This window comes from Lissotriton helveticus, chromosome 10 (genome assembly GCF_964261635.1).
Source record: "Lissotriton helveticus chromosome 10, aLisHel1.1, whole genome shotgun sequence".
In the NCBI taxonomy this organism is placed as follows: domain Eukaryota; kingdom Metazoa; phylum Chordata; class Amphibia; order Caudata; family Salamandridae; genus Lissotriton; species Lissotriton helveticus.
The window spans coordinates 870,098,973-870,126,143 of NC_136071.1; the positions used below are offsets into that span (position 1 = coordinate 870,098,973).

General features: G+C 41.6%; 1 protein-coding gene across 1 annotated transcript in view; it reads right to left on the reverse strand.

The window, feature by feature from the left end:
* The window catches only part of DNAH11 (dynein axonemal heavy chain 11), a 3,642,058-nt gene that overhangs the window by 3,491,080 nt on the left and 123,807 nt on the right, over nt 1–27,171 (reverse strand). The gene's annotated exons all lie outside the window — the stretch shown is intronic.

Here is a 27,171-nt window from a genome sequence, read left to right on the forward strand (position 1 = left end):
TGAATTCATTCCCTAGGCAGAGCTTCGGGACAGTTTTGAGGTGGTTCTGCCAGTTTGTGTCCTCCTCTCCAGACAGACTAGCCACATTCTTAGCTTACATTCATCAGCTGGATGAAGGGGGGATTCTCTAACTCGGAGGGCACAAAGAGGACAAACGTTTTCCCACTCTACAACCTTCAATCTGTTTGTTATAGTACATCTGGGGCGGGGTGTGTGTGGGGACAAGTGGGTCTTCTCATGCCCTGTAGTCTGCCTGCTAACAAAGGCTTCAGGAATGCATGGGTGGGGTGCTGCCATGTACATTGCTCACCTAAAAGGCTAACTTCACTCTTCATTTTGTACACCATCTTCACAGTGGAAACTGGTCAGTAGCCTACCAAGACACACACACTCCTAGTCCATCCTGCGATGCGCGCCGTGCACACACACACACACACATACACACATTTCCCACATACCTTGAAGTGAAGGAAAAGCCAGATCACAAGTAAAGCAGTCAGGCTACTACTACGCAGTTTGGTGCACGGACGGTAGTCATATTTGTCAAAAGGAGGACACTCTAGGTGTATTCCTACAAACTACAAAGCCCGACTGTGGGTCAAAATTGTTACAGTCGGCCATCATTGTACACACAATGGTTGTGTGAGCTGAGACTAAAAGAAAAGTACCATGGACACGCTTTCCATCTAACTTAGGGCAGGAGTGCAAGCTGGGGACATTCTCATCCAAAACTTGCACTAAATCCCAGAATGCACTAAGATGTTACATTTAAACCATTTACTGAAATACAAAACACCAGAGGACTTGGAGCCCTGGCAGCCTTGTCTTACAGTTTATTTATAGGACACTTATTTTAGGAAGACTCCAATACCAGACATTAACCACTTTTTTTAAAAAAAAATCATCTCAGAAGGTTAATTTGCATTTCTTTTGAACAAATAACCCATGATTATTCATATAATTTTTTTAGCATCAAATTTTATGAAAGCTGTCTAGGGAAGAAAATGGGTGCTATACCTTGAGAACTAGGATCAGAAACTCATAAGTGCAAGGTTTAATCTTGTCTGTGGAAATCAGTTAGAATTGTAGGCAAAAAGAGGATTCAGAATCACGCAAGATCTCGAAGAATTATGATAACATAGCTAGAAAGCGTTGAAATAGAGCTATAATGTATTGAGAGATTACAATGATCTTGGGCTATGAGAGAGAATATTAAAATGAATAATAGTACTGCTCAGAGAGCAAGCAGATAAGGAAACAGAAAGATATAGGCCTAATTTGATAGCAGGAAAAGGTTTGTATTTGTTCATATTCTCACAAGGCTTTTAAGGACAAGTGGGAAACAGGACTGAGTATGAATCATGAGCCACATTACAGACAGTGCCTAGGGGCACAATGGGCATGTGCACCCTAGTGCACTGATGTATTACAGAAGAAGTTGCAGACACCTGTGCGGTCCCTTCTATAACACTGGTAGCAATGGTGCACATGTAATTCTGCAAATCTCTTAAGAGGGCATCCCCTCATTTGCATGGTAGAGGAAAGTGGCGTATTATGTGGTGTGGGAGTTAGTGCTCGTCATGTAATACTATCGCAATACTCCAAAGATAGTTCTTGGATTCAAACTAATAAATCCATCATCTGTCCTGGTTGTGTGGCAAAGAGCAGTCAGGTTTTACTAGAGGAACATTTGTTAAGCATTTCAGAGTACCAAAATGGAAGATGAGTAACAACACAACTTGAGAGAAATCCGACAACAATTTACAAAAATAGAGTGTATTTGTATCTTAATTTAGACACCAAAATGGATGGAATAGCTTATATATAACCAGAGTTATAGATTTTAGAAGTAATAGAAAAATCTGTGCAAAATAATTCAGTGAAAATGTAACATTGTGGTCAATGGGAAAAACCACTAGTGACAATGGGTCATTCTCAGGTCAAGTTGCGTTGTACCCTTGCAGGATAAAAGTGATGTGGGTCCCAGGACCAAGCCACAACAATCAGTTAAATTTTACCTGTCCTGTGGAGCCCAGGTGCAGAGTTGTCCTGGCTGTCCCTGGTGCTAAACGTAAGCCGAGGGAGTGCTGCTTTAACAACTTTACGGGTTGCTGCTGAAAACAAGGTGCAAACACACAAGAGCTGGGCCATTGCCGACATCGGTCTCAGGTATTGTTGAATGCCCTCTTAATGCAGCATCGAATTAAGGGGTTGGCTCCTGGACTGGTGACCATCAAGCTGTCGCAGCGGTAAGCTCAGCTTGGAGCTTCTTCGACATCTGGAGGCCCTGGAAAAGATGATAGTGGCATGAAATGTTGTGGATGGTGGGACTACAGTTTCCACAATGCACTATTCCATCTGATTCAGCCGATCCCTCGGAGGGCCCGATGACCCGTGATTCTTCAGTTCCGGAGCATCGTTTTACTCGCAGATTGTAGGGGACTAGTCCCACTAGTCCAAGGAAGTTGGTGTTTGCTCCTGGCTCTCCTAGTGGTCCCTCAGTATAGGGGAACTGACCTTCAGCCTAGGACAAGCCTCATTCATACAGTTACTTGAAGTATTACCACAGGTTCAGGGCATCCTTCTCTTTGTTTGCACAAGTTCCTGTTGTCGATGATGCAGGTCCCTTCTGTGTCCTCTTTGATGCAAGTTGGATCCAAGCTGAGGTTCTGGTGTCAGGGAGGGTCCCTAAACCCTAAATTTAGGAGAATTAGTGGTGTGGGAGCTAGACGTCAATGAGCTACCTGTCCCCGCAGCTAATCTGACCCGGAAGTGACCAGATCCAGGGGTGTGGGTCACCTTTTCTACCCAGAGCCCTCTATTCTGCCACTCTTAAACATGGCCGAAATCTCATTTTAGTGTACAGACCAGGCTGCTCACCCTGGAGGTGTGGGTAGCCTTCTGGGGATGTACACCTACTTGACTAATGTCCCACCGCTCCAGGTGCAATTGTGCCTGGGGCAGGGGGATGGCGGTTTCGTCTACTGTGAGTCAGCCCTGATGCATGTCAAAGGCATTGCAGCCTTTGAAGCTTACTGCCATGATGTGCCACTTCACTAACCTGCTTGGGAGGAGGGAGGTGTGACCTCTTTCCTTTCCCAGCCTTTGTTTTCTGAATCCTAGGAGAGATCACACTGCCTTGCAGGAGATCAGAATCCTGTATTGGCGACAGCAGGTACAGGAAAATCAGACTTGCCAGCCAGATCATGGAGAAGCCTAGTGAGCAATGTGGGCAACCTCTAAGGTAGCCACCTGGGTGCATACCACATCATTCTCAACTCCAGATTCATGTCAGGGGCAAGAAGGCACATTGTTTTATACCAAACAGGACATATTAGACAATACCATAATGGAGCTGCCAACCACAAGGTTTGCCTGGGTGACAGCTCATATTATCCTGTGGACCGTCTATCACTTATAGTATCCTCTAATGGCAAATTGCACTACAGGGACATACAAGCTTGCACTTACATGTCAAACCCTTTAACATACTGCACCCTGCCTCCTGGGCATTAGGAGGCCTTCATTAGGGGTGACTGGCATAAATCAAAGAGAGTCCATTGACTTTGCTGCACATGGTGAGGGCAAATTCGAGTTTGAGCAGTGTGCTCTGCCCCTGCAGTCTGCATTAGCAAACCTGGTGTCAGTAGTTTCTTTGGGTCACTCAAGGTGGCAAAAACAGTGCTGCAAGCCCTGGGGTCCACCATTGCCTTGGGTACCACTGGTACCATATCCTAGTAATTTCTACGGGGGGTAAAGTCCTAGCCAATTGGGGTTACCATTCACATAAATCTGTGTTAGGGAGAGCGCCCTGGCACTGGAGCCTGGTTAGCAGGCTCCAGTGCACTGTTTAAAACCAGCATCTAGTTGTCAAACTGGGGGCAAAACGTGGGGGGCATCCGGAAAAGCCCTGTTCTCTTACACATAGCCTTAAGTGGATTTTTTTTTTTTTTTTAAATAAACACTTTTTCTCTGTGCTCGCTCCAAATTATGGACATGAAGGCAGAGGGAAAGAGATCAATAGGAGGCACACTGACAGTGCATCACAAAAAAGCTGCGCACATTCAGTGTGTCACCGGAGGGCAGCCATCTGGAGATGGTGAAAGAAGTCCCATTGACCGCCTCACACATTCCCATGCAGGCAGGAGTAGTCCCTCACTGCATCCACATGCAGGGGATCTTAGCCCCTCTACTGAAGTGCAGACGGATGCAGCTTGCACGCTGGAAGACCGAGTGACTGCTTCAAACAGCAGCTCTGCCTTTCACTAATGTGCAATCCCCAGGCCAGGCAAGAGTTTGCGGCAGCCTCAGGGCAGCGCATTGTTGGTAGTAGGGAGCTCTGCCCCAGTCTCATCAGGAATACCTTGTTAAAGGTGCACTGCAACGCAGACCGAGGCATTGTGTCATTACCACAATACTGCCCATGGATGGCTTGGTCTACAATAAATTGTGTTCATGCACTTATTGCTTTTGTTAGATTGTCTCTCCTGAACAAGTCATTGATAAAATAGCTTTAGTGAAAAATAAATATGTGCACTGACCATGTTTAACACGACAAATGTGTGACAAAGCCAGAAAGGGGCATCATTTCCGAAACATGTGTAAACTGACCATGCATAACTGTCAATACTAATAAGCATGTGAAGCTGGGACTACTGCAACAGAAAGTGTTACACTGGTCATACTTGCTAAAGAGTATGTTAACTTCATTAAACTTCACAGTCTATCCTTGCAGAGAAAAAAAGCTTTCACCAACTTAACTATGAAAATCCTAACACGTTTTGAAAAAATTACTGGTCTCAAAGAGGGCTGAGTTATTTATTTTAAATTTTTATTCTGACGTGGGTGGATACGAATCCGTACAAACCTGTGAAATATGCTTTCATGTACTTTGGAAGGGCACAATCCATAGACTGTTTTGTCTCATTCATTTGATCTCTCTAAAGAACAAATACTCAAAGAGAAACACACAAACCACACAAACTACCCAGTTTGTGGAAGTTTAAGCAGATCATTTGGTTCTCCATGAGCTTTTTTGCAAGAGAGAAGTAGAAAAGATGCATGAACCATGAGAAATGAGAGATATATGCACATTTCTCAGGTTCACAAACATAGCAAATTTTTGTCGTTTTTGAACCAAGTCCCACATACTAGAACTTTTCTTCAAAACACACCCCACACTAAAAATATGAATTATTCAGGAGAACTGCATTGTGTTATGTTATGTGTGTTCGTAAAGTAAGCTATCACCTGGGAGGGTATCCCAGTGCTGAGGAGGTTTGAGACTAGCCTCACCTAGAGAGGTTTGGGGTAGCTATACCTAGAGAGGTTTGGGGTAGCTATACAAAGAGTCAGATGTTCGTCTTCTTTAGGAATTCAAGAATTGAAGAGAAGGCTCGGATTTGTATTGGCAGGCCGATCCAGGCGTGTGTGTTAAAGGAATGTTGGGACACAATGCTGGATGGACATTTATGCAGTGAGACTCTGAGACCCTTTGCTTTATTTGCGGTAGGAATCACTTAACCTTAAAGGCGGACATCTTTTTGAGTCAATGACTTAAAGTAATAATTTATTCTCATGAGGGTGCATTTATCAGATCATTTCATTTCCATGGCTCATGTGATGGCCACATCTATGAGACTAGTTTTGCGGCCAATCCATTATGGAATTTCTTCTCGCTTTAAGGGTGCTTTACCCGTGCTAGCATTAATAGTCTGGCCTATTCACCTGAACTGCAGGATGCAGATGTTGTGCAGGACCAGGAGCACATGCTTCCATATTAGTCGACTGTAGGACATCCTATCAAAGTCGCCTACAAACAGGTACTATCTGGTTTAGGAACGGTCTTGCTTTCACAATACAGAGATTTGCTCTGTTGGGATATGGTTTATATCCAGCCAATAAGGGGCCCCTTAAATGTTTTGAACTATATGCGGTAAGTGAACACCAAACTATGGTTGATGTTCTTGATATCCTCACAGGTAAGGGTCACTATAGGGTTCATACTTAGCTAAGAGTACAGCTGCCTTGTACGTGGGAAAAATCCTTCTCCATTGAGTAAAATATTTCAAAGGGGTATGCAGCACGTGCATTTACAATGAAAGTTACCCTGCCCCCTGTGTTATGGACATCCCGAGGAAGTTGTGTGATGGGTGTCCTGAAAACATCTTATAGCAGAACAGGAGCAGATTGTGCCATTATCAACTAACAAGTTCAAAACTGGAGATTCAAAACTGAAGTCAAAGTGAGGGATAGCCTTTTATAAATCAATAGCCAGACAAACCCATAGCAGAAAGGAAGCACCTATTCAAGCTGAATGAGGTTTCCAATATTACAATAGGTGTCTCCACTAAATTTAAGAATTGGTTTCTTCATAGTGTCATCCAAAATTACTCCAATGTATAGAAGAGTGTGTTCTGCGGCAGGGGCATGATGTGTTTTCTGGGAATTATACAGCCCAGACAATAGGCATTCTAGACTCCCCTTGTACTGAGAACTTCGTCAATGTCCCAAAACGAGACAGAAAGTCAACTGGAGTGGAACCACCCCACAACTCACTGAGCAGTACTTGAGGTAGATGAGTTACAGGTAACAATCTATTCTTTGAAATATCAGAGCAATGAGTAGGGGAACCCAAACACTTTTTATAATGGAAAGGCACACTCAAAAACACTAGAAACAATCAATATATTAAACGATTTGTTTTAAAATCAAAATCTTATTCCAGTGCACACAATAGGTGTAGTAACTATTATAAAAACAAACAGAATTGTAACTCCAAAATTCACAAGTAACGTGAACAGCAGAAAGTGTTGCAGCATTTTGGCTGTACAACTTTACATCGGTTCCACCTTCATTTCTTTGGCTTACTAATAATTTCAACACCGAAAAGAAAAGCCTATTTTGAGTTGTTTCAAAGATGGCTCACTCTCTCATACATGTAGAAAAATTAAGCATAGTCTTTACTTCGTCATCATAGTCAATATATATAGCATAGTCTGCCATTCTCGTCTCCAGTGGAAGGTAGACTAATAAGCACTGCAAGTGAAGGCTGAGTGTGCTTCATGTTAGCCTTCTGTAGAAGTAGGTAAAACTATTCTGTATGGATTGTTCTGGCCTCATCTGGCGTGAAGTTCCGCTCTAGCTCTTCACACACTGTTCCTAACTTTAAAACACGATCTGGTCATTGTTGAACCTTTCAGAATAAAAAATTAGACCAAACAGGCCTGATGCCCTGTTACCTATTTCCAGTCTATGAAACCATGCCCTTAGAAAAATAATAGTTACTGAGAAATATAATTATACATTTCAATGAAATTTTTTTCACAACTTTATAATTATTTTAGAACAGAGATTGCAATTTAGATTAAATACTGTGAGTGTTCTTGGGTAGACTTAGTTGTGGGTATGAGAAAGTGTCTGTTCCTCTGGTAGGATGACCGTTTGGGCAAAACCCAGTAACGTGATTAACTTTAAAGGAGCCTCCCTTGGCACAGACAGATGTCAGATGACACCTGCACATGCCCCTTTGACCCCCCCAGATCAGCCGGGCTCCAAGCACAGTGAGGTGGGAGGTGCCCTAGTACTCGTTTGAAGTGACTCTAGAGGAGGGTTGATTATTCTTATGGCCACACTTTTGGGATGAGCACACATGCTCTGCACAAAGGGAGAAGGGTTTTACCATCCTGGAGGGGCACTGTGGTATTGTTTACTGTAGGGCACACAGAAAATGCAACAAAGGTGGGTAGGGCTACTACACAGAACATTTACCCTTTTTTTAAGGAAGGTTCCATAGTTGCCCACACACACACAAGTGGGTGCCAGGCATAAATGTAAAATTCCCAGTACCCTCTTCAGAACACTACTCGACCGGTGGAAGATCAGAAGAGGACTGATTCTGCTTCCGGAAACCAGGGGGTTGAGCACAGGTTTAGTGATTTTAATGGTTCACCCTGACAAGGACTGTGATTATGAGTAGTAATTAGAGTTACCCCCTCAACTAATACTTCAATTTCAGATACATAATAACAAAGCCTGTGCCTTTCCCATTCCACTCCTTTGTTCAGATGAAGTGCAAAACAGTCCACGAAAAATTCCAATCGCCTATACATCCTACAACCATATCAGATCTTATTAGGATGACCACTGCAGCTTGCTGTTCAGTATATCCTCAAGAATGAAGTATAGTAAAAATAGTATACAGAGTAATCTCCCTGAGGCACAGCATCACAGGAAAGAGCAGATTAAGCCAATAGAAAAATAATCCTTTACAGACACCACAAATATGACAAAATCCATAGCCACCCACATGCTGCCAATATCTCCTGTTGTAGTGGAAAACCTCCATCTACCTTCCTACACTCCTTTCTCCATGTCCATAGACCACTAAAATAAAACCCTACTGTAATAGAAAGCTATAGTGATACAGTAGTGTGTGATTATGCTAGCTATTGTAAATTCCCAGTTTTAGGGAAAATTATACACTTCGCTTGACTGGCCCAACAAATTAGCTACTCACACTCAGCTGGTGTTGCAAGACTCTAACACAATATCTTTCTTAGCAGACCCACCCACTTACTGGGACACATATGTACAAATTTTCCATATCACAGTACCAAAGATTTTGTCCCCAAATTAATATAGTCTGGGTATACATTTACCATCTCATTTCTCTTATGTCTTAACAATATCCATTCTTAACCTCAGAGGCAATGATCCCAATCTACAATTGTACCCCTAAAATATTCAAAACCTGTGGGGGCTCATTAGGGCGGCTAGTTTTTACAAGGCAATCAAAATACTATACTACAACAGAAACAGCACACTACACCCAAAAATACCCAGGAACCCAACACAAACGTTTGTGGTTTGTAAGTGGAGAGCCACATGCACTAATAATACCATGAGACTGCAAGCTTTAGACAACTCATCAACCATTTCATTTCTGAATTACCCAACATCAACGACCAGGTGGCATCAAAACCAAAGCCATCCCGTCACTCGGTGAGCATGCACCTAGTACTGCCATAGCAGATAAAAACTCCACACACACATAAACCAACACACACATGCCCCTCTTTACCGATAACAGCCTCAGAAATATTTCACTATTTGGTTTCCATTAGTGAGCTCCAGTTCTCTCGTAGGCCAGTGCCCATCTTACTTCTAAGGCTTGCTCATGACTCTTCCCAATATAGTGGCACCCTTCTAGTCTTCATTTTCTCCATATTCAAATCAGCAAAGTTGCACTGATACCGAAAATGGCTGTTCTCATTTTCAACATTTCTAATCCTGCCAGATAATTCAATTAAGGGGATGGGCAACTATAGGTATTTATAGAATAAAATCACTGGATTCCTAATATCTGATGCATATCTCAATGTACATGCAAGGATATAGCTTCCACAGTAGTCATCTCAAAGCTATTTTAAAAAGACGAACATAGCATCCTTATAAATAATACACTTTACTTGGAAATCCGAAGCAAGACTCACTGGGTCCCTGGTCAAACCAAACACTGTTCCTAATTTTATTCTACTCATTATGCCCACTATTCTTCTGTAGAACCCAACAGGCTTCCACCCTAGTCCCTCACACTAATTAATGTTTTCCTTAGCTCATTTGCACCACTCACCCAATGCCAGGTTAGGCCCCTTAGACTGTAGTATCACTGGCCCATTTGCGTTTCATTACTTTGAAAAGAACCTAGATGATTTGTAAACATCTAGAGCAATGCCAATATTATTTGTTCTGAAAATGAATCTGTCGTGTGCATAATGTGAATTAGGGTGGAACAATAATAATCACATATGAATCTAGCTCTGTTTTACGTTGCCACTCCAAGGTCCATGGGCTTCATTCTGGATAGGTGCACAACTAGATTCAAAGAGACAGCACAATTTTGGGATGGTAAACAACCATTTCAGTAAGACACATACAACAGTTTTGCATGTTGTCAATTTTTGTTACCATTTTCTTCAAGATATTTCGTCTACTGGGAACACCATCACTAAACTGTTTAATAAAAGGAATCGGTTTTCATTTAATACAAATGAAGGGGAGCTCTTTCAACTTATAGAAATGTTTAAATGACAACTCCTGAGTTAGTATATTCATGAGTGGATAACCCTTTTAGGTGAAAGAAAGCTCACGGTCTCAGTGGTTACCAGAGGCTATTCCTTTCACTTGTTAGCTTTTCCAACTTGTAATTTTGCACATTCAGAAACCACACAATTATAGTGAAGGAAATGCTGCACTGACACAGGCTTTTCAGAGGTGGAGGCATCATATGTCAAGTACTTTACACACCATCACACATCACACAAATCCATAGTTCTTAATGATGACCTACAACTGCTTGCCACCAATTGACATTCTTATCAATCATGATTAAGCTATCAGATATTATTGCGAAAAAGACAACAAAGTGATGGGTGAAACATTGTGTTCTAAATGAGAGGGAAGAAACCTACATAACAGTTATCAATGCATCGATCTGAAGAAGTGAATCGTGGGTATAACAGCAGGAACTGAGGAACCCATTAGCAAGCATGAATCCCAGGAGTTGTACACCCATGGGTGGTTGCCCCAGGTCCGTTTCAGCTTACTTTTTCATTACAGTAGCTTACACCTTTCTGGAAATTGTAACCAACAGTTATATTTCTGTTAGTGCTACAATATAGAGTTGGCACAGCACCTGGCATCTTCGTCAGACAAAGCTCTCAAAGAACATCATTTTGGTTGTCAGATATGGTGCAAGGTGTGAAGGGCATGCCAAGTCAATAAAATAGTGTGCATGCCATGGCTTGTTACTGGAAGGCAAACAGCTCATTAATGCCCCTACCTGGAGCAATTGCACTATGGCATAATTTATCATTCATATCAATCGTTGATTTATCAAAACGACTCTTGGCACACTTTCTGACTTTGTTCCTCTTATATAAATACCAACTACAGCAATTAGCCATGTTACAGACTAAGAACAAGCAGCGATTTCTGGATATGGCTAGTTTGTTATTGTAGAAATAAGGATCTAAGAACATCCAAAGTCTGGAAGGTTTTCTGTGATGTTGTCCGATGGTGCTCTTTCATCATTTTAATTTTAATAATTCACAGCTATCATTGTCAGACATTTGGATTCTTAGTTTCTTTCCCCTTTGATATCACTACATTAGGAAAATATCTACATACCTAGGCATGACGGACACTAGAGGACTCGTCTTTCATGATGAGATGGTATAGGTGATTCTACAAACGCCTAGTATACTAGATACGTACATCTCACAAACACTCTAACAAAAAGAGGACTGGACCAAACTTAGATACATCACAAAACAGCATGTTAGAACAATCCTGCATGCAGCAATACTAACTGAATACCTTAAAGGTAATATCGCCCCACAAGGGTTGATCATATAAAATGCACCACAACTCTTTTTGGATAACTGGTCAAGAACTGGTCAAACATAGCTGGTTCTACTGATAAACACAGCTAAGGAAACAGCTGATCTCTTGATTATAGAAATTCAGACTTTGGAGGAACAACTGAAAACCGGCATACAAATAACATACAAGAAGAAGTTGGAGGAAGTCACGAAAAACTTAAATGAGATAAAAGAGGATTTGGTAAAATACAAGATTACAAAATTGAAGAAAGACCTTGAGATATTGTCTCTGGAGAATTTGCATTCATACACAGCTGATGGTTATCAAACAACATCGAGTAAGAGAACAAATAAGAGAGGAATGAGGGGCTGGCGCAGAGATACTGAAGAGTGGACATTCAACCCGGACGAGTGGAGCGATTCCAACGACTCAGATTCAGATCTCCCATTGAAGCCCAACACTAGGAGAGGTAGAGGTGGGGTTACACCATAGCTCTTTTCTCCACAAGAAACTTGATGGCTACTACAACCTTGGGTGTTTCCACAAAAACCCTTCAACACATCCCCTTTTGGAGGCACTTCCTGCCAAACTTTTTTTGGACAGGACAGAGGAAGAAGAGGTCGACGAAGAGGCAACAGAGGGCGGTTAACATGGAACCAACAACATGTGAGTTGGGACCCTGCCTTGGAAGAGAGTGTGACCAGGAGCATGACGAGAGAACCTATGGTGTCCACTAGGACCTGACAACCTGATTGTGAATTTGAGCAACAAAACACTCATAGTGCTGGAGAATCAAGTCCTAGCGAAAGGGCTGAGCTCTGTACCCACTAAATTAGGTAACGGTTTTATGATAAACAAGAAACTAGGGGAGTTTTTTAGCAAAAAATGTCTTCGTTTTTTCTTTGCCAGTAATGAGAGTGTAACACCCATCTCTAATCCCAATACGGGTTTGAGAAATAAATCTACTTTTCTAACTGTGATTCAACTCTTACCTTCGGAGATCTCCACTTTGGAGAAGGCAGTGATGAAAGAATATGAGTCCAACAAAGATCGAGCAAAAAGACCATTTTGCAACAGCTCCAGAGAGTAGAGGAAGTGTGTGGAAGAGTCAAGTAATGATGTCACTATTAACATCAAACCAGCTGATAAGGGCAGTCCAACGGTGATATTGGATACGGAGGTCTACCGTAATGAAGGCCTTAGACAGCTGAAAGACATCAAATTCTATAAATCCATCCCACGAGATCCCACCACTAGATTACAACGAGAGATAAAAACCTTAATCGAGGATGGGAGAGACTCAGGGTCGATCCCTAAAGGGGAAGCTGAGTTTCTAATTCAGACACATCCAAGAATACTGGCGTTTTACATCTTACCCAAGATCCACAAGGAACAAAGACCACCACCGGGGAGACCTATTGTTGGGAATAGTTTCTCTTCTAGAACTTCTCTCACAAATCGTAGACCACTTCTTACGACCTATATGGCCGACATGCCATCCTACTTTTAGGACACCAAGCATGTTCTATCGCTCTTGGAAACAGTATACTTTGACCCTCATACCAACCTGATGGTTACATATGATATTGAATCATTGTGTACTAATATTCCTCAGGACAACACCTTGGATACCATATGCCACCTTCTAGAATGGTACCCTCACCAGGACCAGACAACTAACTCCTTCATCATGCATTGTGCCAGGCTGGCATTAAAAGAAAATGTCTTCATATTTGAAGGTCAGTTATACTGGCAAACCACAGGAACATCTATAGGCAGTACTTTGCACTCCAGCATGGCAAATTCTATACATGCATGGTTTTGAAACTAAGCACATCTACTCTGTCACCAACCCATTTCAACAAAACCTGAAGTTGTGGAGGTGGTATATAGATGACATTCTGGTCATCCAGGAAGGAGACCCGAGGACCCTAGATACCTTCTTAGGCTGGTTGAACTCTCGAGACCGCAACTTACGTTTCACTGGTGAATAGAGTGCTGCAGAGGTCTCCAAAGATGGCAGAATTAACACAGAACTCGACCAGAAGCCCATCGCACGTAACTCTCTACTCCAGGCACTGTAAGGCAGCTTTGAATTGGTGAAGTCTTTAAGCATAGGATTAGCACAGTGCCATCCATGCCAAGATAGAAAGGGACAAAGTTTTTTGCCATTTATACAGCAACATCTTTAAGCATAGGACTAGCACAGTGCTGTCCATGCCAATCTGTAAAATGACAAAAGCCTTTTACCAGTCTAGGCCCAGTACTGCAGCTTTGAATTGGTAAAATACCAACCTGAAATGAATAAAAGCAACCACTGACACGTGTTTCACTCTCATTAGAACTCGCATAGATTATACAAAATGGAAGCAGAGAACTCTGGGTAGTTCTCAAGTTTAGGTGGAAATCAGCTCCTGTAGAGAGCACTCTCAACACCATCGACACTCTAGATCTGCTCACCTCAAATATCTGCTTTTCTATCAAAGACTTTAAGCATAGGATTAGCACAGTGCCATCCATGCAGAGATAGAAAGGGACAAAGCCATTTCAGGTAGGTTATTCATTTCAGGTTGGCTTGGTTGGTACTTTAACAAAATAGAAAGGCTGATGCCTAGTCACAATATGACAGACCACTACATGACCACATGCTCTCCACAGACAAACCTCCTTTGATTCTATCGGACATTGCATTCAAAGAGTCTGAAGTGGCTATGGTAATAGCTAGTGATTTTCTCCATTCAGTTTGCGAATAACTCTAAGATATAGATGGTACCAAATGGCTGCAGGAAGAATCAGAAGAGATGATCCAGAAGGATGGGTTGTTCCATCATAGAGATGCACAATAAATACTTAGTTTAAACCTCCAGCAACAAGTGATGGCCTTTTTACACAATTCTGTCCTTGGAGGTCACTTGGATACAAACCTATATGCCCAAGTCCATGGCATATGGCAATGATGGATTTTACCTTGGAGTTGCCTCTCAGCAAAGGTAAAACAACAATACTAGTGATTGTAGATCACGTGACAAAAATGGGTAACTTCATTACGCTTATCAAAATTCTCACCTCTCAGGAACTAGCACATGTATTTGTGCAGAATATAGTTAGTGCTCATGGGATTGCTGCTTTTCTCATCACAGATCGAGGTTCACAACTGAATTCTAGAATCTGGAAGTCCTTATGCGAAGCTATGCATGTGGATGCTAGACTTTCTACCAGCTTTTATCCACAGACAGATAGGAAAACCGAATGTCTTGACCAGACCCTGAACAATACCTGCCGAGTCTGACCTTAGAGCTCGGCGTGAAGAATGGAGCATGTTATTATGGATAGCAGAATTTAGGGACAATAACGCTGAACATACCACTCTGCGATGCTCTTCTTTCTTTTGTTTTAATGGATTTCATCCGAACATACTCCCATACAAACGTTCAGTCATTTCTGCTCTTCCAAATATTCAAGAACACCATGCACATCTCTGGGCTACCTTACAGAACACTGGCAGACTTCTGCAAAAGGCACAAGAGACCGGGAATCTACAGTTGAAGGGGAACAACCATTTCAAGCCAAAGTATGTGGGTCCCTAGTACATAGAACAAATAGTGAATCCTGTAGCTATGCGATTAACATTGCCTTCCTCTTGGCATGTACCCCGTGTTTCATGTATTCCTCTTAAAACCTTGCCCCCCTCACACGAGACTCCTGAATAAACCACAACCGATTGAGATAGAGGGAGAACCACACAAAAACTGAGATGCATAATTTAACTGTAACAGACTGAATTCATCAGCACAAATAAACAGTATGTAGTCAGGGTATAACAAACCGGAATAAACATCTGGTAAAGTAGGCAGTATTTGAGGCATGTCAGGCACCTCACAATACGTCCTCTTAGAGGGAACCAAACGATGCTCCAAAAGTCAGGAGAAAAATGTGTGTACCAGAGAAATAAACCGGGATTGGAAATCAGATTGGAAGGCATGCCTTATGTGGTTAAAACGGTAGAAAATTAGGGCATGGAAGTAACATAATTCGATTTCGTAGTCCGCCTTCCAATACGCTCTCCAACCCCAGTTTGTTTCTCTTGTGCACACATTTTTATCCTGACATTGTGGGCACCGTTTGTTTCCCTATAAGAAGATGTAACGTGAGGTGCCTTTACCAGTTGTTTGTTACGGTTTGTTATACCCTGAATGCATACTGTTTATCCACGCTGATGACACCAGTCTGTTACAGTTCAATTAGGCAACTCAGTTTTATGTGCATTGGTTTCCAATACCAGTGATGAATATTGCCAGTTTGTTGCAGTTAACTGTGCACCTACGTATATGTGTACTAACTCAGTGATATGTTTTCTTTCCTCCCTTATACCTTTCCTCCCTTTTCCCCTGTCTATTTAATCTGTCATCTCTGACCCCCATCCGCCTACTATGGTTTATAAAGCTCGGCCTTGGCTTTTGTGTCCTCAACGCAATATCAGATTTTGGGATTTCTTTGCCCCAGGATTCTACATATATACTGTTGGCACACACCTATCACAGTTCCAAAGTACTTGCCTCACAATTAGTGGTCCCAGGGTGAAACCACCTGAGGTATGTGCTACATCAAGAATTGGGTTCTGTCCCATTGTTTTTGAACCCCGGCAGCACTCACCGCCAAATGAGCTAACTGCCTTTAGGATAAGCCTGTCTGCACGTGGCAAGCTAACAAGGGGGTGAGCATGGGTTATCTAGAGTGTGTATCGTCCTTACCCTGACTAGAAGCAAACGTCCTTTCTTGGACAAAGGTACCTACCTCTGTGAATTAGAAACCCGCAGTGCTAACAATCACCCTCTAGCTCAAACCAATTTTATGTGACTTAGCATACTATTTTGGATCTCACAAAATATCTTTCAAAAGAAGTCAAGAGATAGCCCCTCCCGTTTTATCTGTAACCCAGGCATTGATCCTTTATCCTACATGATGTATGATTGAACACTGCTTAAAACAAACTGCAAGAGCTTTACTGATTACATTACAAACAATTTTCAAAGGACATCCAAAGGAAGAATTGGTTTATTTTATTATCTCCAACAAAAGGCTGACAAATACTTAATATATTTTATGCTTTCCTTCGGATGTAAAGTCATATTAAATAAATATTTGGAAGACTACCGCAAAAGTATCAATTTCCACATGGAACGTATGGCTTACCTACACAAGAAAAGCATACAGCATATTCTTACAACACTGCCTTTCAAAACTCCCACACAGACCAATTTGGAACAAATTGGACTCCTAATTTAAAAATTTGAAACCCTCTTATATAGGTACCCAGTCTTTCCTAGTCCTCCTTATTTATTATCTTTATTATTTGTCACTTACTAATAATATGTGTCTATGGTACATTTATACTTGTATTGTGGTATATGCATTATTTAGTGTTGACACTATGTGAAGACCTATACATACAGTTGTATCATATTTTTCCTTTTTCTTTTAGTATGCTCCTGTAATATATACTCCTACTCCGAGCATCAGGCTATAAATAATCATTGTTTTTGTCAACAAGAATGGAAACGTTTACCTTTTACTTTTATAGCCCACTGCTTTATTTGCTTTAGAAATATTGAAAACTATCATTTTGTTCTGAATTTAAAGCTCTTCGAACTTGAAATTTCAAGTACAAATTGTATAGCGCTAGGAATAGAATCCAGAGCAAATTACATCAGACTCGCCCAGCGATGTTGGCCACGCCTCACCCCTCTCCTTGTTCACCTGCAACTCACTTGGCTTTACAAGGGAGCGACAATGAAGGCAGCACAACAAAGCATAGTAGATGGGCTCATGCAAGAGAGGGCACAGTGCGCCTGACCCCTTCTATCCCCACAGGAGGACAATCCTAAAGTTTCACTCCACACGATTCATCTGCTGCTTAAAATAAGAAATGGTACAGCCAATTAGACTAGTTTTCATAATAGGGTAAAGTGTTTTTTTAGTATTTTGCAAATCCTGCAGTTGGGCCAATTGTGTTCAATTTCTAGAATGCAATTCCTAGGCTGCTTCCGATCTCCTTCTTTACCACATACTCCACAGAGGACATAGACAATCTGGCACACTATCCCTGAAATAGATCGGTGCTCATCACTGTGACATATTCTGTCAGCTCAAGGGATCTCCTACTGATAGCCATAAATTAAACTAGACATTCTTGAGACTTGCTGTGAAGATTCCTGTCAGTTCAGACTCCTTTATGGTCGCTGCTGTGACCCCCATCTCAAATCAGATGTGCCCTCCCAGCTCCTGTCACTGCTGCTCTCACTGTCAACACTGATCAGCCAATAGGCTGTTCAGAGATGATGGAGCAGGGTTTTCTCAAAATGTAACCTGCTCAAATTGAACCCTCAGTTACACTCATTAACCGTGTGCTGTGAATAATGTATGCGGAAAAGGGCCTAACAAGAGGGAAAATTGCTACTGCGCAAGCCCGAACTAAAAGAACTGGACTAGGCTGAAAATGCTGCTTTAATGCATTTACTAATGTTTGCTAGGAAAATAATATATATTAACTCGGGTTGCGCATGAGTAGATGCAATACAGGGTGGGTGCGAAATGGAAAGCCTTATAAGTGATTAATAATGCCCGTATTTGTTTTCCATAAAAAATAATTTTCTGCTCTGCAGGAAACGTTTGGGTTAATGAAAGAAATAAATGTGGTTTAATTCTGAGCGAGAAAGGGAAGATGGAAGACAATTGTCCTTCACAAGACCTATGTGCCTGCCAAGAGTATGCATGAAGAAACAAAATAATCTTCGGAAATAGAACACTTCCTTCGAAAGCGGCACAAATGGACAATCGTGGCACAAAAGTTGTTACATAAACGGGGTGGATGAAATCTGTACTATGATAGCAGCACAAATTTGTGTTTCCTGGGCTGGGAGTTGATAAGATGAATAAAAGAACAATGAAGGAAGTCCCTGAGCTAAAATGACATGACAAGAGTGGCGTGACAGTACACCTCCTTTCCTAACAAATCGAATAAGGAGAAATTATCTATTCCAACACAATTTTGGATTGGTCTTTTGTGTTTTAGGGTATAATTGAGGCTCCCGGGGGGAGGGATTAGGTTGGTGTGTGTTTCCTACCTGCATGAGGAAAGGGCAATGTTGCTGTCTCCTATTCTTGAGCTGGCTGTTCCGGTCTGCTGTTTCCTGACTTAGACTTTGCCTCTTCAGGTCTTTTTGAGGGGCCTTACTGCTCTCATGGCCAGAGGGTAGCTTTTACTATTTCCTATTGGATTAGTATAGACAGAAAACTGAATTTGCATAATCATTTACAAATGTATTTTGTCTCTGAACCTTTTGTCTCTTCTCCTTTCCACTCCTTTATGCAAACTTTTTGAGATGCAATCTATTATTTCTCTAATTTTGTTTCTCGTGATGTTCTTTGATTCGTACTGTATTTGGTATTGATTAGCATTTCACATTGTTTACATAAAGCATTGGGCCTCATCAGTTTAAGTTGGCGGCACAACCATGGAAAATAAAGAAGGATTCTCGCCATGAGTTATACTTTGCAAGCCACTCAAAACTGGAAAATTATGAATGTGATGTGTGTATGTGTTCGTTTGGGATGTGATGACTGTATATGAGGTTACTTCACTTGTGATGATAGAAGGGGATAAGCTTTAACATGACAATTTGTATGTTTAATATTGCATAATCATGCCTTACTTTAACATTTTAGGATCATTGTTTTTGATGAATTATGTATGATTTGCACGGTTTATAAGAACACAAAAAATTGAAGGTTTTTATATCGTAAAAAATATAAATTAAAAAATATAAATGGTCTAGGATTACTGCAATATAATGTCAAAAGACTGAAATCAAAAATAAAATATATGAACTAATGAATTTATGTTGTTTCAGTCACATCAATAACAAAGGAGCAGCCCGTCTGAGCTAATTCTAGCCACTGAGCAAATAAATGCTGGTCGAGTGCTCACAAATCTGGCGATGACAATGTGACAGCAGGTAACCGATATGCTGACCAACTGGCCCAACATTGTGCAAGACATCAAATGTCAGTCAATATCAAATTGGGGGGAAATGGAAACAGCTGCCAACTTACGGTGTTTGAGAATGTGCCAACATGGGAGGAACTGAGAGATTTACAGAATGCAGCAGCACCAAAGGAAAGGAGAAGATGGAGAAAGTTTGGTTGTCAACAAAGAAATGAGGATGGTGTCATTGTTTGCTCTGATGGTATGCCTGTATTGCCTGACAGCTTGCTTGCTCCTATGGCCCGGCTAATACATGGAAATACGCACATTGGTAGGGATGCCATGGTTCGTGTCTTCAAACAGACATGGTTCAATTCGAAATTCAGGAAGATAGCGGAGAGGCTCTGCCAGAGGTGCTTGACATGTCAGCAGTACAATGCCGGGGGAGAAAACAGTAGTTTCACTGGGAAAAATTGGGAAAGCAGAAGGCCCTTTTTATAAGATTACAAATTGATTTCATTCAGTTACCCCCTTGTAGAGGAATGAGGTACGTCCTTGTCATTGTTTGCCTGTTTTCAAAATGGGTAGAGGCTTACCCGGCCAAGAAGTATGATGCCATCACTGTAGCTAAATTGTTATTAAGAGAACTAATACCTAGGTACGGGGTTCCAGTCACAATTGAATCAGACAGAGGTGGGCATTTTCAGAATGAAATAATCGATCAAATTTGTGGAGCATTCAAAATTACCCAAAAACTGCACTGTGCATATCGTCCAGAGGCTTCTGGAGTGGTGGAACAACTGAATGGCTCTATCAAGTCGAGACTAGGAAAGATGTGTGAATCTACTGGCATGAACTGGATAGAGGCTTTGCCTCTTGTACTGATGGGAATCAGAAGTATTCCAGACCGAAAAACAGGCCTGAGTCCCCATGAGATCCTGATGGGAAGAGTAATGAGACAAGCATGGGTACCAGGACACAAACTGATAAGCATTTCTGATGATTTGGTACTAGAATACTGCAAGCAACTGGGTGACCAAGTGAGTTCTATCTCTCACCAGATTGGGGAAAACGCCGTCGACAGGCCGGCAACTCCAGTCCATAAACTGAATCCAGGTGACTGGGTGGTACTTATGAAGCACACCCGATCGAGTTGCCTTGCACCGAAGTGGGGAAAGCCAAGACAAGTAATTCTGGTGACCACGACAGCGGTGAAGTGTGCAGGAGTACCAAAGTGGATCCATGCCAGTCATACAAAGAAGGTAACCGAAGACGAAGAAACTGACGCTGAAGGTTGTACAGCTGAGGGGTCTCCAGATGTTGGTCCTGAAGTAGCTGATGATGAACAACCGAGCACCAGTCAAGATGAATGGATCCCAGTAATCGACCTGACCGTTGATCCAATAAGAACCAGAAGCCAGACATACCCAGATAGAGAGTGGGATAGTGAGGAGGAGACAGGAATAGAAGGAGATAATCAGATCATCGAAATCCATGTCAAATCTGATGAGGAGGAAGGTCAGATAGGGACAGAACAGGTTATTGACACACCTCCAAGAACTCCTGAGATTGAAAAGGGACAGATAGAAATTAAGGCGAAAGTTCAAGCGGAAGAAAATCAAAGGTTCGAAGAGCTTGAACAGGATCAGATAAAAATAGACGAATGTGTTCAGGAGACAGAAAGTGAAACGTCCAAAAGTAAAATCCAGTTTACACCTGAACAAGGCCAGCTTAGCAACCAGGCAGAAGAAACTGAAATAAGACCTGGGACTAGTCAGATAGAAAGGGAGGAAACAGAAGCAGAAGTGCCACAACAGAACGAAAATAAAAGAGCATTGGATGAAAGCCCAACAACAGTACCAGTTAAAAGGCTCAAAAAGAAAAATAGAGAACCAAGGTACATGAAAAGACTGAGACTGAGACTGAAAACAGTAGAAGAGAAGCTTGAACAAAGGATACAAGCTTCCAGTAAAACAGAGTCACCTGGAGAAAGCACTAAGCGAAGAAGTGCCCGAATAAAAAGACTGAACGAAAAGTATCAGGATCCTGAATGGACTTACCTGGTGTTGGAGGAATTTGAGGATCTTGATATAAGTGACGAAAGTGAAGAAGAATTGACTGCTAACCAGTCTACCGAAGAAGAAGAACCAACCTGAAGTTGCCCTGTGTAAGCAACCTGTGCAAAGTTACAAAGAGGGGTTGGAAAGCTTCTTTTGAGCAAAAATGTCTGATTCCAATGTGAATGGAAGACCTAGACGTAATTGTTGTAAAACATGCTGCAAGGTATGTGTATGTAGTGTAGCTTTAGTATTAATATTATGGATAGGACTAACCATTACTATTCCTTATATGATGAGTAAAGATACTGATATTGACTCTACAAAGACTGTGACAAAAGACACTGACGAACTGACACCACAAAGTGTAGATGACATGAGAAAGCACTTAGCATTAGACAAACTAATATGGACTTAGAAGCACCAGATGAGGAAGGACTGCATTATCATGGAATCAAGAACAGGACTCATTTAAACGTATTCGCAAACCTTTTAGTGCATTATGTAGAAGCCATGGAAATAGAAGACTTATGTTTGCATGAAGCTACCTACTTCTGTAGCTGAGGGAGTGACATACCATCACTTGCCATTAACATATGGAATTTCTTGTAGTATTTTAGCTAGCTTATTCTATAAAAGAGGACCATTACAGTACTATTACTCTAACTCAGACGTGATATTTTCTGAACTTCCTATACGTGGAAATCTGAACCCTGTACATACAAAAAGTGATGTCACACGTTATATGGGAGAATATTTCCTGACTATAGGTACCATAGATTTAGGTGAAGCACATAGAGATAACTTGACCTGTTCATTACATGAACAAGAGAAAATGTTTCTAAACATGGCAGAGAAAAGAAGAGAAAGTTTCCAAAGAAAGGCGAATGATAAAAGGCAGAAAACTCCTAAATGGGCTGAAAACATGGGAAGCACCTCAAATGGTGGGGCTAATCCTGCTTTGTTGCTGGATTTCGAGAGAAAAGGGAAACTTTGTCTTCACCGAGAAAAGACTAGTTATTATAATAACATTTTCATTGGTTCCAGTCAATGCAAACACAATTACAAGGTAATTGGAGGTTGGGGTTTCAAAAATGGGTCAGAACTTGTGTTTCCCGGAATTTACTACATATGTGGAAACAAGGCCTATTTCAAATTGCCGGATCACTGGTATGGAAGCTGCTATTGCGGAATTGTCTTCCCGAAAATATACCATGTGAATGAAATTGCTGGAAGCAGTGAAAGCACTAACGGTTTAGTACGTAATAGAAGAGAAAGTATAGGGGAAATAGTGGGTAGTGTATTTAGTGCATTGATACCTGCAGTGGGAGTGGTTCTGGTATCTAGAACAAGGGAACCCGTAAAGGTAGCGAAGGACCTCGGGTAGTACTAGTTTTATAGTTAACAATGGTCCTTAGCTTAAAATAGAAAATAGAAAAAGGATTGCCCAACTTAAAAATAATGAGGATCTGATAATCAAAAGTGCAGATAAGGGTGGAGGGATTGTACTACAAGAAAAAACTGTGTGTATCTCAGAAATCTTACGACAACTAGAGAACAAAGAGCACTATAAAAAAGTGAGCCAAAATCCTACCAAAGAGATACAGACCCTAATACAAAAAGTCACCAGGGATGGCCTTGATGCAGGCTATTTGTCAAAAAAAGAATTCAACTTTTTAAATGTAAAAACCCCAAGAACTCCGGTAATTTATACATTACCCAAAGTCCATAAAGACGCAGACAATCCGCCTGGCCGCCCTATTGTTTCCGCATGTGGGTCCATTCTTGAACCCTTGGGCTCCTATGTGGATTATTTCATTAGGGATTTTGTCCCATTGACCCCATGCTATGTTAAAGACTCCATGCATATGATCAATATGATTGAGCATCATCCATACAATCCCACATCTGAGACTCTAGTAACTATGGACGTGTCGTCCCTTTATACCAATATCCCCCAGACATCAGCACTCCTTGTGATCCAAAAGATCCTGGATTCACGTACCCGCCCCCACCCTGTACCTAGTGTATTCATTCTCCAATTACTCGAAATTTGCCTCACAAGGAATTTTTTCTTGTTTGATGGCAGTTTTTATGAACAAATTAAGGGGACTGCCATGGGCGCAATTTTTGCTCCAAATTTGGCAGTTTTGTTCATGGACCAGATTGAGACCAATGTGATCCTTAATCCCTCCAATCCGTTCTTCTCAGGTATAGGTTTTTGGCGCAGGTATATCGATGATATTTTCATCATCTGGAAACAGGACATCGATTGCCTGCGCCAATTCCTCCACTGGTTGAACAATAACTGCATGGGACTGACCTTTACCATCACTACCAACAATGAATCCATTTCCTTCCTGGACCTTACAATTTTCCACAGTGAAGGGGTCCTACTCACTAAACTATATCGAAAACCTACAGAGAAGAACACCCTTCTGGCATATACTAGCAACCACCCCAGGGCTTTGCGCGACTCCCTCCCCTATTCCCAATTTTTGCGAATTAGGCGAAACTGTTCGTGTAAGGAGGATTATTTTCATGAGGCCAATACCCTAGCACTCAAACTCAAAGAAAGGGGCTACCCCAAGAAAATAGTGAAGAATGCCTCGAAACGGGCCTGGTACTGCCCAAGGGAGATCTTACTCACACCAAAACCAAAAACTGACGCAAAACGCATTGCATGTGTCTCCACTTTCTCACAAATTTCCAACCAACTGAGAAAATCTATTCTCAAACACTGGCCAATTCTCAATTCAGGTGCCATTACCATCGAAAAACCAGTTTTTGCTTTTAAGAAAAATAAAAACCTTAGAGACCACCTAGTCAGGGCAGCCTTACCCAGTGTTTCACCTGCTACCACTCTTGAAAGTGTATGGGGTCTGTCCCCCATTGTCGGACATGTTAAATGCGGTTGTTGTATTAACTGTGATTGTACAATGGAAGGAAAAAGTTTCACTTTTAATGATGTTACTGTACAATGTGGTTCCTTCTCGAACTGTAACACCACCAACATCATTTACCTAATCCAATGCCCCTGCCAAAAGGTCTATGTAGGGCAAACCAGCCAGAAAGTCAAGATCCGCATTGGACAACACCGGAGCCGCATCCGTTGTGGGACTCCTAATGCACCTCTGGTGGAGCACTTCGCAACAATGAAACATTCAGAAAACGACATCAAATGGACTGTCCTGAAAGTGTTGAAGCTCCCGCCAAGAGGCGGCAATATGGGACAGCTGTTAAATAAGGAAGAACTAAAGTCCATCATACAATTTAACTCAATTCAGGAAGGTCTCAACAGAACTGAGGATTGGACCAGCCTAATATAATTCATCCCCCACCTTGTGCCTCTTTCGCGTGAGCCAAATGAAAAAATGCAAACAAATGTTAACAAATCATTGCAGTTGAGCCAACCCCTATTCTCACAATTTACAGCCCCTTTTTTGGAAGTGTGGAGTTGATACCACTGATCTAACTGTGAGCCTGAGTTTAATGTTAACCACCATTTTCCTTCTATGCAATTGAGCCTAATTCCAAATCATGTGTATAACTTCCATTGCAATTGATTTCATTGCCAACCAATTGTTACTCATATGTTAATGTAATCGCAGGACCCTTAACAAATTTTACTTGTTTAATCGTCAATTCTAATGTTTTCATGCTAGAGTAAACTCCTTTGTAAGCATTTCTCACTCCGTCACTCACCTCTCCAAGATGGCCCCCATAATTTATTATTATTCGTGACTAGCACAATTTAGTCCTTCTTCATTTTTCACGCGGGCGAGTATATCCTAACTCACTCCCCTCACCGGCACTATTGATCCAGCCACCACGCTGCACTAACGGGACCCATCGCTTCGTCCCTGAACGCTAATCCAAGCGGTAAGCCTCAACCTCGGCGCCCCTTCGCCCTCTTAGTCTCTCAATGGTCCTCTTAACTCACGGACCGCGTGTTGTCTCTATCTCTCCCTTGCAGGCTCCCCACCTTTTTGGAAGGCACACGCCATCATGCGTTTTGCCAAGAATACTAAGTAAGAATTTTATGGACTTATGTCCCGCACGCAATTTCGCCCCTCTATTGCGGCCACATAACCATTATTCCCCTATATAGGTATTGATGATCCAGCCTCCTGCTCCGGCGAGTATCGGGACCTTGCCCACGCCCATTAGCACGGCCTCTTAGGTAACTTTGTGGTCCGGGTCCACTCATCACGCAACCGCCTCTTTTGTATCACTTACGGTATAGAATATAATCAATGCACTGTGATCAAGTTGCACGCACTACGCCAGAGTGCCACGTTTAGTCCACCTGCTGCTCTCACAAACGGCTACCAATGGTCTGAATTTCACTTGGCACTCACCCCCACTCGGCACGATCTAGATAAAAGGGCTCCTTCATTTGTGAGCCAATATTGCTCGCATAACTGCATGGTATTGCACCTCCCAAATATGAGCACATCATCAACAGTGCCCTTTGGAAACAACCATCTAAGGCTCACTGCACAATTTTGTGTGTGCATTTGTTGTTTGTTTTTTCGCATCCTGATGTATAGAACTGCAACTGACTTGTTTGTTTTTTGTGAATTAATAATTTTAAGACAATTTTTTCTTTTTCCTCCTGTTTAACCTTACAGGCCTTTGTAAATATATTTAATCAGGCAAAGCTCTCTTATTGTAGTCCTGATGATGATCCCAACATAATCCTTGGAGATAGGGATCGAAACGTTCGTCGACTGTTTACATAGTACTGCTCCTTTTTCGATTTATGATTTGTGTTGCAGTAACTGTGGGGTAGAGCTTACTTAAAAATGTATTGTATTGTAAGCCGTCGTTTCTCCTGCTTGTTTGCCTGTTACTTTCTCCCCCATGTATTGTTTTTTCCTGACTTGGTACAGGCTTGTGCCCAGTTATCATTGTGTGACTTGTTTCACCTTAAATGTATGAATTCTTTGAATTCTTTAAATAAATGCTTCTATGTCTGGATGGACACTGAAGAAAATACACAGTCTTCATTTTTTAGCCTGTGTTCATCCTTTTTCTATTTTCTATTTTAAGCTAAGGACCATTGTTAACTATAAAAGTGGGAGTGGTTCTGAACACACACAGAATTTGCAAATTGTCAACAGTAGTGGATCTGTTATCTACTGACACTGCTAGTGGATTTCTGATGATCAATACCGAAATGGTTGCGATCAGATCTATGGTTTTGCAGAACAGACTTGCTCTTGACACTCTAATGGCAAAAGAGGGCGGAGTCTGTCGAATGTTGAAAGTGCAACATTGTTGCACTTACATACCTGACAAAAGTGTTGAACTCAAAAGGTATGTGAGGAACATTACAAATTTGGAAAAGGAACTCAAACCACTGGAGGTTGATAGTGCCTGGAAGAGACTTACTGATGGTCTCTCCGCTGTAGGTCATTGGTTTTCCAATTTAGGTAAAGGTTTTTTATTTAAGGTACTGATGCCAATTGCAGGAATAGGTTTTGTCATATTCCTCATATTTGTCTGTTGCAAATGTCAAAAACACCAAAAGATATATACTGTGAACAAGAGAGGCGTGAAACGGAATGTGGATGAACTTGAATTAGAGGAACTGAATAACCAAATTTATAAAAGGGTGAAAAATTCTCACCCTAACAAAGAGACCAAAGAGAAGTTGAATCGAATGTTGGAAGAGATTGAATTGGGAAAAATTTAAGTTGGCATCTGGTTCTATTGTTTTGTGATGATAGTAAATATCAT